Genomic DNA, 10,236 nt, shown 5'->3' with positions numbered 1-10,236 from the left:
AAAACTTATATATAGTTATGGGAGTGAGGTGAAAGTTTGTTATTTTGGATATTTTTCTTGGTGCAATTAATGATTGATGGAAATGAGGGAGTTCATTGTCGATTTCGACTTTGTTTAATTAAATGCAAGTTATTTGAAAGTGATTAAATCCTTCACTTTGTTTCTAGGGTTTGATTTTTTTTTCCTTCTAGCAACGCTTCTATTATTGTTTATTGATTATTTTCCGTTAAATTAATTGACTATATATATTAACACGTAAAATTGATAGCGAACTAACCACAAGGATGGTGCCTGATTGGTTTGAACTGGGTTTCAAATGTTCAAAAGTACCAGGAGGTCCAAGGTTCAAATTCAAGGAGGAATTCAATAAAAACTCTTTTATGGGCACGGAGGTTCATATGTGGTGACTCCGGGCTATCTGCAAAGCATGTGTTCACCCTGCGATTAGTCGGCTCGAATAGCAGGTTCGATATCCAGGTTAATCAAAAAGAAAAATTGATAGCGAATTAAGTTGAGCATTAAATGTACTTATAATTGGTAGTTGTCAATTTTAATACTCAATCTAATAATTTAATTATGTTTATTTGTATAAATAAATATGGCCACAAAACCTTGTAATGATGTTCATTGGTAATGGTACGAGGATGTTTGATTGTTGGGAATGACGTTTTTATCGGTGTGTTTATCAGTTTTGTCACCATGATGACGAATAGAACGACAGACTAAGGAGGGAGGATCAAAAGAAGAAAGAACGTTGGTCGGTGGTGGTGTGTAGTGCGGCAGATCTGGAGGGAATTAGGTTCCGATGCTCTTATACCATAAAAGTGTTTCACCGTGAACGCATAAGTCTTGTTCCCTCCAAACATATATACACAAGTGTATCATATAGACCCCTGATTACATGGCCTAGTTATAGGGATCGTTCTCTACATTTAAGGTGTTAAACTAGATAACGATATATACGTTTCTTTCTACCCGATATTTTCATGTCTGTGACAAATATGTCGTTAATAGTATATAAATAAATATGTGCACGGAACCTTGTAGTTATGTTCATTTACAATAATCGCGACCAAAATTACACAAAATAATGGAATAGTACCCTTACTCTTTAATTAAATTGTCAATTTTTTTACTTTAGGAAAAGCTCAATTTGATAAAGTTTTAGGTCACCGTTTTGTGTCATTTGGTATCCTCGATTTCTCTTGACATGTCAAGACTTTTACCTACGGATTTTTCCGTGGGAAACCCGTTGCTAAAAAGGTAATTCGTCACAAAAGTTGGTGGGTTATTCAAATTAGTGGCAGATTACTCAGGTATATTTTCTTGGTAATCCATTAGTATTTTCTTAAAACACATCAGATTTTACCGAAAGCATTGCGAATTTCTCGGTGATCCGTCAGTAATCACCGGTAGCAATTTCTCTGAATGATTTTTATGGGTAAAAGTCATTTGTTTTATAATATTTCTCTCATAATATCAAATTTGCATCCAAACACATTTTCTGATTTTTTGGTATCAATTTTCATGATTTTGGTATCATCAATTCCTCGTGACAACACATTTTCTGAATTTTTTATTGATTTAAAACTAGTTGTGTACTCGCGTAATACGGCGGGAGCCATGAATTTTAACGATTTTGAAGTTCCACTGGTTTTATAAGATAAGATTTAACGATGATATAGATTACACTTGGTCTTTACATATTAATACAATTTGAATAAATAAGAGTTATGGTTCCAATTACAGACTATCGATGAAAAAAAATTGTATAACAGTTTAAAATCCAATATATTTAAAATCCAACATATTTAAACGACTTCACAAATGTATTCGATTTACACCAAGAGCAAATAACCAAAAAACTTGAGTTTTAAGATAAACACTCAAAACCAATAAAGAAAACTACAAATTTGAGAGATCATAAGCCATAAAAAGACAAAAAAATATGGGTTTTAGAATAAAATTTCAACTGTTTACCCTCTTTCTTGTCCAGAAACTCATATTAAGGTTGAATTAATACATGTATATATATATATTTCAAAAAAACCCAAGAACATATTAATTTAAAACATATTATACAGTGCAATGTGGACAGCATAACCTCAAAATATATAATATATATAAATAAATAACTATAAAAGTATAAATCGTAAATATTAAAAATATTTTTTCACAGTATATATAATATATAATAGTATAATTAAGTCAAAAACTATTCAATATTGGACTCATTTCGAAAGTATTAACGAGACGATTATAATGATGTAACTTGTTAAATAAAAATATATTTTTTAAATATGTTTTAATTAATATACGATTATGTATGTTAATTTGATAAAGGTTTAAAATGAAACATTTAAAAGTAAATGACGTAAAATTAATTAATTAATTAATTATAATTTTAAAAAAATTTGGTTGTAAGAGGGTGAGTGTATGTGTAGGAGTGAGTGTATGTGAGGAGAGAAGGGGGCGAAAAATGAGTATAAAGGGTATTTTGATCATTTAGTATTTTAAGACTTTAAGACTTTTGCTAAATTTACTTAATAAGATAGTATAGATAAAATTCAAAGTTGTAACTTAATTTGCAATTATATGAAAATTCAATCAGCTTTCACAATCGAAACGAAATGTCTACTTTGACTGCCTTCGAAACTTCCATCTTCATCATTTTCTACAATAGCTGACAAAAAGCCTACGATTTGCATATGCAATTAAAGTTAGAAATAGAAACTACGTTAGAAAAAGGGGTCGTTTACCCAATATGCGTTTACCGATAGGAGTCAACAGTATAATTTATTTTGATGCATAAGATTTTAGTTTATCAAAACATATAGAATACAACAATTTACTGGGTAAGAGTCGTCAACCTCACTTACCTGGTAAGACTCTTCATCCTTCTCGTCGCTCTTACCCAGTAAGATGTTTTACCCTTCTCATGTTCATCCGATGAGAAAATTTATTCGGTAGGCACTTACCAAGTAAGTGATTAGTAAACGGCCTCTAAACATCGTATAACCAATCTCTCATATGTCTAACTTCAACAATCTAAAGTTATTATTATTATTTCTTATAATAAATAGTTGTGTTTGATTCAAATTTTGATTTGTAGGAATAGAATGGATTTGAAGGGATTTAGATTTCAAATTCATTCCATGTAGTATTTTTTATTCACAAAAATCACCTAGGGATATTTTCGTCAATGATTACTGACAGTCACCTAGAAAATACTAGTGTTTCGGTAGATTCGATGTTTTTCGAGAAAATACCGACACATCACCAGAGAAAACTACCGATTTGAATTACCCACCAACTTTTTTGACGAATCACCCTTTTAACGACGGATTTTCCAGGGAAAAGTCCGTAGGCAAAAGTCTTTCATTTAGTAGTATTTAATTTGTTGGATTGTCTGTATTTTTCGAAACAGTCGTGCAAGCCAAACAGAAACTTAATGAATCAAAAATGTGAAAGAAAATAAAATGGTTGTATAAAACAAGTTGCACGTCAAAGTCTGAATTACAATAAAAATAAAGAGGCCAAATAAATACATACAAAGAAGAAAATATGTATAATTAATTGCATGTCAATGTAATAAACGAGGGCGGTTGAATTGCTCTACCATCCATGTATTCTCCGTGGAGACGTTTTTTTATCATTAAGAAAGTGACATATTTACCTTGACTTTTTATATATTATTATTAGGCACGGGAATGGATCCCGACCAGTCAGAGAACCCAGTCCACCCGTTTCAGTCGGTGACGGAAATTTCCTGCTAATTCAGGGATGGGGACGAGGATCTCCGTTTGTTTCAAAATGGGGATGGGGATGGGTATGATACTCCCCGCTCCGCCCTGTACCCTATATATATTAATTAATTAATTAATTATATTTATAAATATATATATATATATATATATATGTATATTATTTATTTCAATTAAAGCGGTGATTCATAATTTTCTATTTTCTTATTAGGTTTATAATTTAAAATTGTTATTTTTTGGATGTTAATATATAAGTTTTTGGATGTCAAGTCAAAATACAATTACTCGATAAGTTTTGTATATTACTCGATATGGTTTTATATTACTCAATATCTTTTGATACATGTGAATTTAAGTTTTTTTGGATTAAATCGATTTTTTTTTTGTTTTAGGTTATTAGTTCTTTTATGATGTTGTGGTTTTTTTTGTATTAAATTAAATTCATTTTGGTTTTAGGTTTATGGAAAATATTTGAGATTTAACATGTATGGTCTCTCACATATTTAATTTAAAATAACTTACATAAACGGAAAAAAGATCCTCGTTTCCCCATTGGGAATGGGGATGGAGATACGATTATATTCCCCGACGGGGATGGGATGGGGATAGAGATAAGTAATCGGGGACGGGGATGGGGATTGAGGTCACCGCCCCATTCTCATATCAAATTGTGATCTCCTAGTTGTATTATTAAAGTATTTCATAGACTACGTCCACATATTTGGTAGCAGATCTATGAACTTCTTTCAGCGGGTTTATATTTAAGATGGAACAAAGCTCTGTAAGATCAATTATGTCGATTTGGAAATAAAATACATTTTTTCCAATTAGAATCGACCTTGATCTTTGAATTAAATACATGTTTCCTTGAAAAAAAGATTAAAAAAAACGACTATTTTTTAAAATAAATTGACATTGAAAAATATTAGTAAAATCAAAATGTGAGAAAAACTTACCAGAAACTGTCTTGGCATTGTGATAGTAATGCCTACAACTGTATGTTAGGTTGTGAGTTCGAGCCTTCTAAGTTCTGATTATATTTTCGTTGTTATTAGTTCTAGAATTAGCAATTTAGCATTGTATGGTCTGTGTTAATGCTCTCGATCAAACGTAGAACTTAAAATTAAAGTATACAGATTAAAACAACAAGGGTGGTGTCTGATTGGTTTGAGCTTGGCTCCAGAGGTCAAAAGTACCAAGAGGTCCAGGTTCAAATCCAAGGAGGAATAAAAATTTCCTTGTGGTCACGGAGGTTCAAATGCGGTGATTTCAGGCTATCTGCAAAGCAGGTAGTTGCCCTGAGATTAGTCGGCTCACATAGCGGGTTGGATATCCAGGTTAATCAAAAAAAAATTAAAAGTATACAGACTAAATTTTTAATTTAAAGTAAGATTCAACCATCCCACCCCATGTTTAACTTCTGTTATAAACTTGGTTTCAAAGTATTTAAAAGCAACCCTCAAAATCAAAAGCGTGCACCTTTCAAAAATGACCTTAAATGAGTTTTTTAAAAATATCATTTAAGGTTATACAAAATAGGCAGGTGCATGAGAGCCTGGTCGGCTCCTAATAGGTCCCCCCTTGCACATGCATGAGACGGTGTACAATAATTTGCAAAACAAAATTAAACTCGACAGTGATATATAAGAGATTATTTTTCAAAATTGTTGAGTCACGAATATCGTGTTTTAAACATGATTTCAATGCTATAAAGAAATGTGCTATAGTATTTTGAATCAGAAAACTCAATAGCTGATCAAAATGTCTGTGTATTCTTGTTGCTCGAAAATGAATCAGTTAATACTGAAAATACAATATCAGCATTATTTTAATTTATCAAGACGGAGTTTTAAAACATAAGTTTAAAAAGGAAATTTTAATTGACTTTGTCATGTAAAATTGATCTATAAGGATTAAAAAATAACAAAAAAGAACAAGAATATTACCCTATTAGTACTTATTAGGTAAAAAATGTTTAGAGGTTGCTTATCAGATGTTTACTGCGTAAGTGTTTACTATATCATTTACTTTAGAAAGTGAGCATGTATATGAGTCAATGACTGAGAATCTTACCCGATAAAAAGCATGACAACAACTGAAGTTCTTACCCGGTAAGTGAAGGAGAAGACTCCATTTACTAAATGCTTACCGAATAAATGTTTATTGATATTACTTACCTTACTGATTGATCAAGACAAGGATCGATAGTCTTACCCGGTAAGTGAAAGAAACGACGACTCTTACCCGGTAAAATGGTTACTGGATTTAAGATGCTTACCAACAATACAGTTTGATGGTTGATAATGTTTCATGATAAAGTAAATGAGGATGATATCCTTTAATAGTAAACACTTACTCAGTAAGCATTTATAAAATTTCCAAAGAATTTGTTTAAAAAAAATGTCTGTTTGATTCACTAAATATAGCTTTTGAATTGGAAAGAAATATTGGTAAATGACCAAAATACATTTTTTGAAAATTTTAAATTTTTTCAAATTAAGAAGACTTTAACAAAATGATCATTTAATGTGTAAAAGAATACAGCATCCCTAATGCAACATAATAACAAAAGATTATTAATGCAAGAACAAAAATTGAGCAGAAAAAAACATCGAGTTCTAGGTTGTTATTATATAGGAATGGAGCAAAAAAAATAAAGCAGAAAAATCTGTTATTAGTAAAAACAAGTAGGAAAAATGACTGACTCGAGCAGGAAAAATCAAGTAGGAAATCTGTTATTATTGAAAACGAGCAGGAAAAAAACAAGTGAATTGAGCAGGGAAAAACGAGCAGGAAAAAAAAGGATATTATGGAGCAGAAATCGAAAGTAGAAATCGAGCATATAGTAGAGAGAAATCGAGCCTGGAGAAGCTATAGAGAAAAGAGAAATCAAAAATCGATGCAGTGGAGAAGGAGGTATGCAACTATTTTATCATAACAAAGTTTAAGGGGTATATTTGGGATTATGAAATTAGAACATTTTATTCCATCAAAATACCACCATATTGCCAAGTAATGTTTAAATCCCTTATATGTGGAATTCAATGAATTTTAAAGATTATTTTTCTGAAAAGAATGAACCAAACGAGGGAATGAAATTTGGTCAACAGAATTCAACATTCCAATTCCATTAAATTCTTCTAGAATCTGCAAACTTAAGTTAAAATGAAAATAGAAAAAATCAAAAAACAAGTTCGGGGTTTTTAATCCATATCTAATAACACTTCCCGATAACCAGAAAAGTCCCTTGCCAACTCTACTCGATGCCAACTTCTTTAAATTAATGTGTACGCTATGAACATTACAAAAAATCGAAGGCCCCGTGTAATGACACCACTGACACATCCGAGGATCGTCCTGCTTTGCATCTCAAAAAATTTCAATTCAATAATAATGATGTTAGAATGGTTGGTTTTCTAAAGTTAGAGCAATATCTTTAGTTAGTTATGTATGTATATATGTATGCATGCATGCATGTATGTATGTGTGTGTTAGATGATAAAAGATAAGTTGATCCTCTCTAATAGAAACACAAGGTTCAAAAACTTTATTTACAATCAATAACTTTAAATCAAATTAAAAATATTTTTAAAATTTTGGATGATCCATTATTTGAGGAATATAATCTCATTGTCTATCCATATGGAACAGGTTGTTACAACTCCCGTACCACTTAAATTGGCTCATTGAGATCAGTAGTCGCAAAAAGTCACTAAGTCGCTGAGATTAAATTAAATTACGTATGATGGATTTTAAAAGTTATGTCAACAAAATAAATTTGGTCGACATTTTTAAGACAAGATGGTTAAGAATAGAGGTGGCCAATTGGGACCGGTTTAGGACCGACCGTTCAGGACCAGTTACGATATTCCACCGAAAACAAGGCCTAGCTATGCGCCAGCCCATTTATGTATTTTAAATTTATTTATAAATAAATTTATAAGTACGTTTTTAAATGTATTTTTAAGTGGATTTGATTGAAGAACAAAATGTATTTTTAAGTGTCTTTTATTAAGTGTATTACGATAAAAACGTATTTTTAATGTATTCGGTTGACTCAGTTTAATATTCTAAAGTATATTTAATCGGCCAAATTCTTTATAACAGAAACGTATCTTGTTAGTGTATCTGATTGACCCAATTATAATTAAAAAAAAAACGTATTTGTTAATGTATTTGATTCACCAAATTCTTCAAAAAATTATTTTTATAAGTTAAAGATCAATTTTTCAAAAAAATAAATGGGACCGACTTGGATCCGGCCCGGAGAACCGGACCTCATACACCTTAACCGGAGGACCTTGTCTTTTAAACCCAAGTTGAGCCAAGAAAATAAGTGGGCTCAGATGATTGTGTGGGTCCAATAAGAGTTGATGGTTGACCCAATTTACTCAGGCCCAAACTTGAAAAACCAAAATTATTAATGATAAATCATATTCATGAAAATGTCATGATTAATAAAAATGTGTGATATTTATAAGTATTTAAATACATTCACCATATGAACAATTCATTACTAATTTTTATTTTTATGTTTTTATAAATATTTATGGTTTTTATAAATGAACTTTCCCATATATTTGAAATATGCTTATAAATATAGACTTGTTATGTTTTAGTGTACGTAACATAGATAAAGAAAGTATGAAACCGATCAACTGCAAAAGCAAGATGAGATATAAGTGATGGGACCGTTGAAGCAAGTGCGATAGATTTACTTTGTTTGTATTGAAAATGTATTAATGTCTGAAGTCTTATTTCACTTCTGAATGATAAAAGGTAGTGTTGAAGTTTGATAGTAAAATCAATAAAACTGTTTATTTTTGTAAACTGATAGATGTTTGAATGTGTGTAATTCAACTTTTACTCATTAATTTATGTAAACTATATCTAAACTATAAAACTAGCAATCTATTTTAACGAATTTCGCTAATAATATTTAAATAAATGCAAAACGTAAATTAATTTTCAAATTCCATAAAATAAAGATCAAATTATGTTTAATAATTTGTACTATATTATAAATCATTTGATAAAAACTCTTAAAAATCACTTTTTATGTGTAAAATACTGTTTATTAATGCATATTACTTAAAACTCAAGATTACAAGTAGATTATGTATAAGTACAACTTATTAAAGCTATATATCTCAATTCGTGTAACTAACTGCAGATAAAAATAATCAATTCAGGATAAACATCTCATTTTAAATATAAAAAATACAAAATATAATTAGGATAATCATTGAGTTCTAACATAATACTAAATTATTATCTTTATAAAATGTTATATTATTAAATCAAAAATAAATTGTTTTATTATTAAACTTAAATTAAATTATAATAAAAAATAAATTAAAAAAATTACATAARAAATGAAAACTTTTAAATAGTTGATATGATATTAACATTGATATATATTTTTTTTCAAATATATATTTTATTCAAAAATAAAATCATTATTGCTTTCTTAAAAACACATGATCTATCTATACTATATTATAAAACATTTAACAAAAATTCTTAAAAATCATTTTTTATGCATGAAGTACTGTGTATTAATGAATATTACTTAAAATTTAATATTACAAGTAAATTATGCGTAAGTACAATTTATTAAAGCTTCATTTTTTAATTCGTATAACTAACTATAGACCAACATAATCAAATACAGGATAAACATCTCATTTTAAATATAAAAAAATCTAAAATATAATTAAGATAGTTATTGAGTTCTAACAGAATCATTATCTTTATAAAATTTTATTGTTAAGCCAAAATAAATTACTTCACTAAATCATAAAAAAACACTATATTTTTCAAAACCACATAAATCGTATTATATCAACAGAGACAAAAAAACAAAACGAAACATTAAAATAAAGATATATCTTGCTGCATTGTGCGAGTACCCTTATAGTTTAACAAAATTGAAATACGTCAAAATATAAGAATTTGTTTTTAAAATAACTGTATATTATTAAGTTACGTTTAATTCCTCTAAAAAATTACATGAATTAATTCTAACATTTATATATATATAGAGGGTTGGGTTCACGTGAAACCAAAGGTTTTTTGTGAGACCCGTAAGACCAGTTTATGTTCATTGATCAAATTTATAAACTAATGATCTAATGGTCTAAATTTGCAAGGTGGCAATTTTGTAATTATTGAGAAGTCTCGTGGCGTTTATAAATGTTCAGATCTGACGATTGTAAATCTAATCCTAGGGTTGAGAATTGGTCTTATGGGTCTTACGAAAAACCATTGGTCTCACATGATCTCAAGTCTATATATATATATATATATATATATATATATACTATATTATAAAACATTTGGCTAAAACTCTTAAAAACTCTTAAACTCTTAAACTCTTAAAAACTCTTAAACCCGTTCATCCCTATCCGATTTCATCACATATCTGAATTCATGTAACTAACTGCAGATAAACACAATCAAATACAGGATA

Source organism: Cynara cardunculus (genome assembly GCF_001531365.2).
Source record: "Cynara cardunculus var. scolymus isolate 2C chromosome LG 8, CcrdV1, whole genome shotgun sequence".
NCBI lineage: Eukaryota > Viridiplantae > Streptophyta > Magnoliopsida > Asterales > Asteraceae > Cynara > Cynara cardunculus.
Note: the sequence above shows the minus strand (reverse complement) of the source record.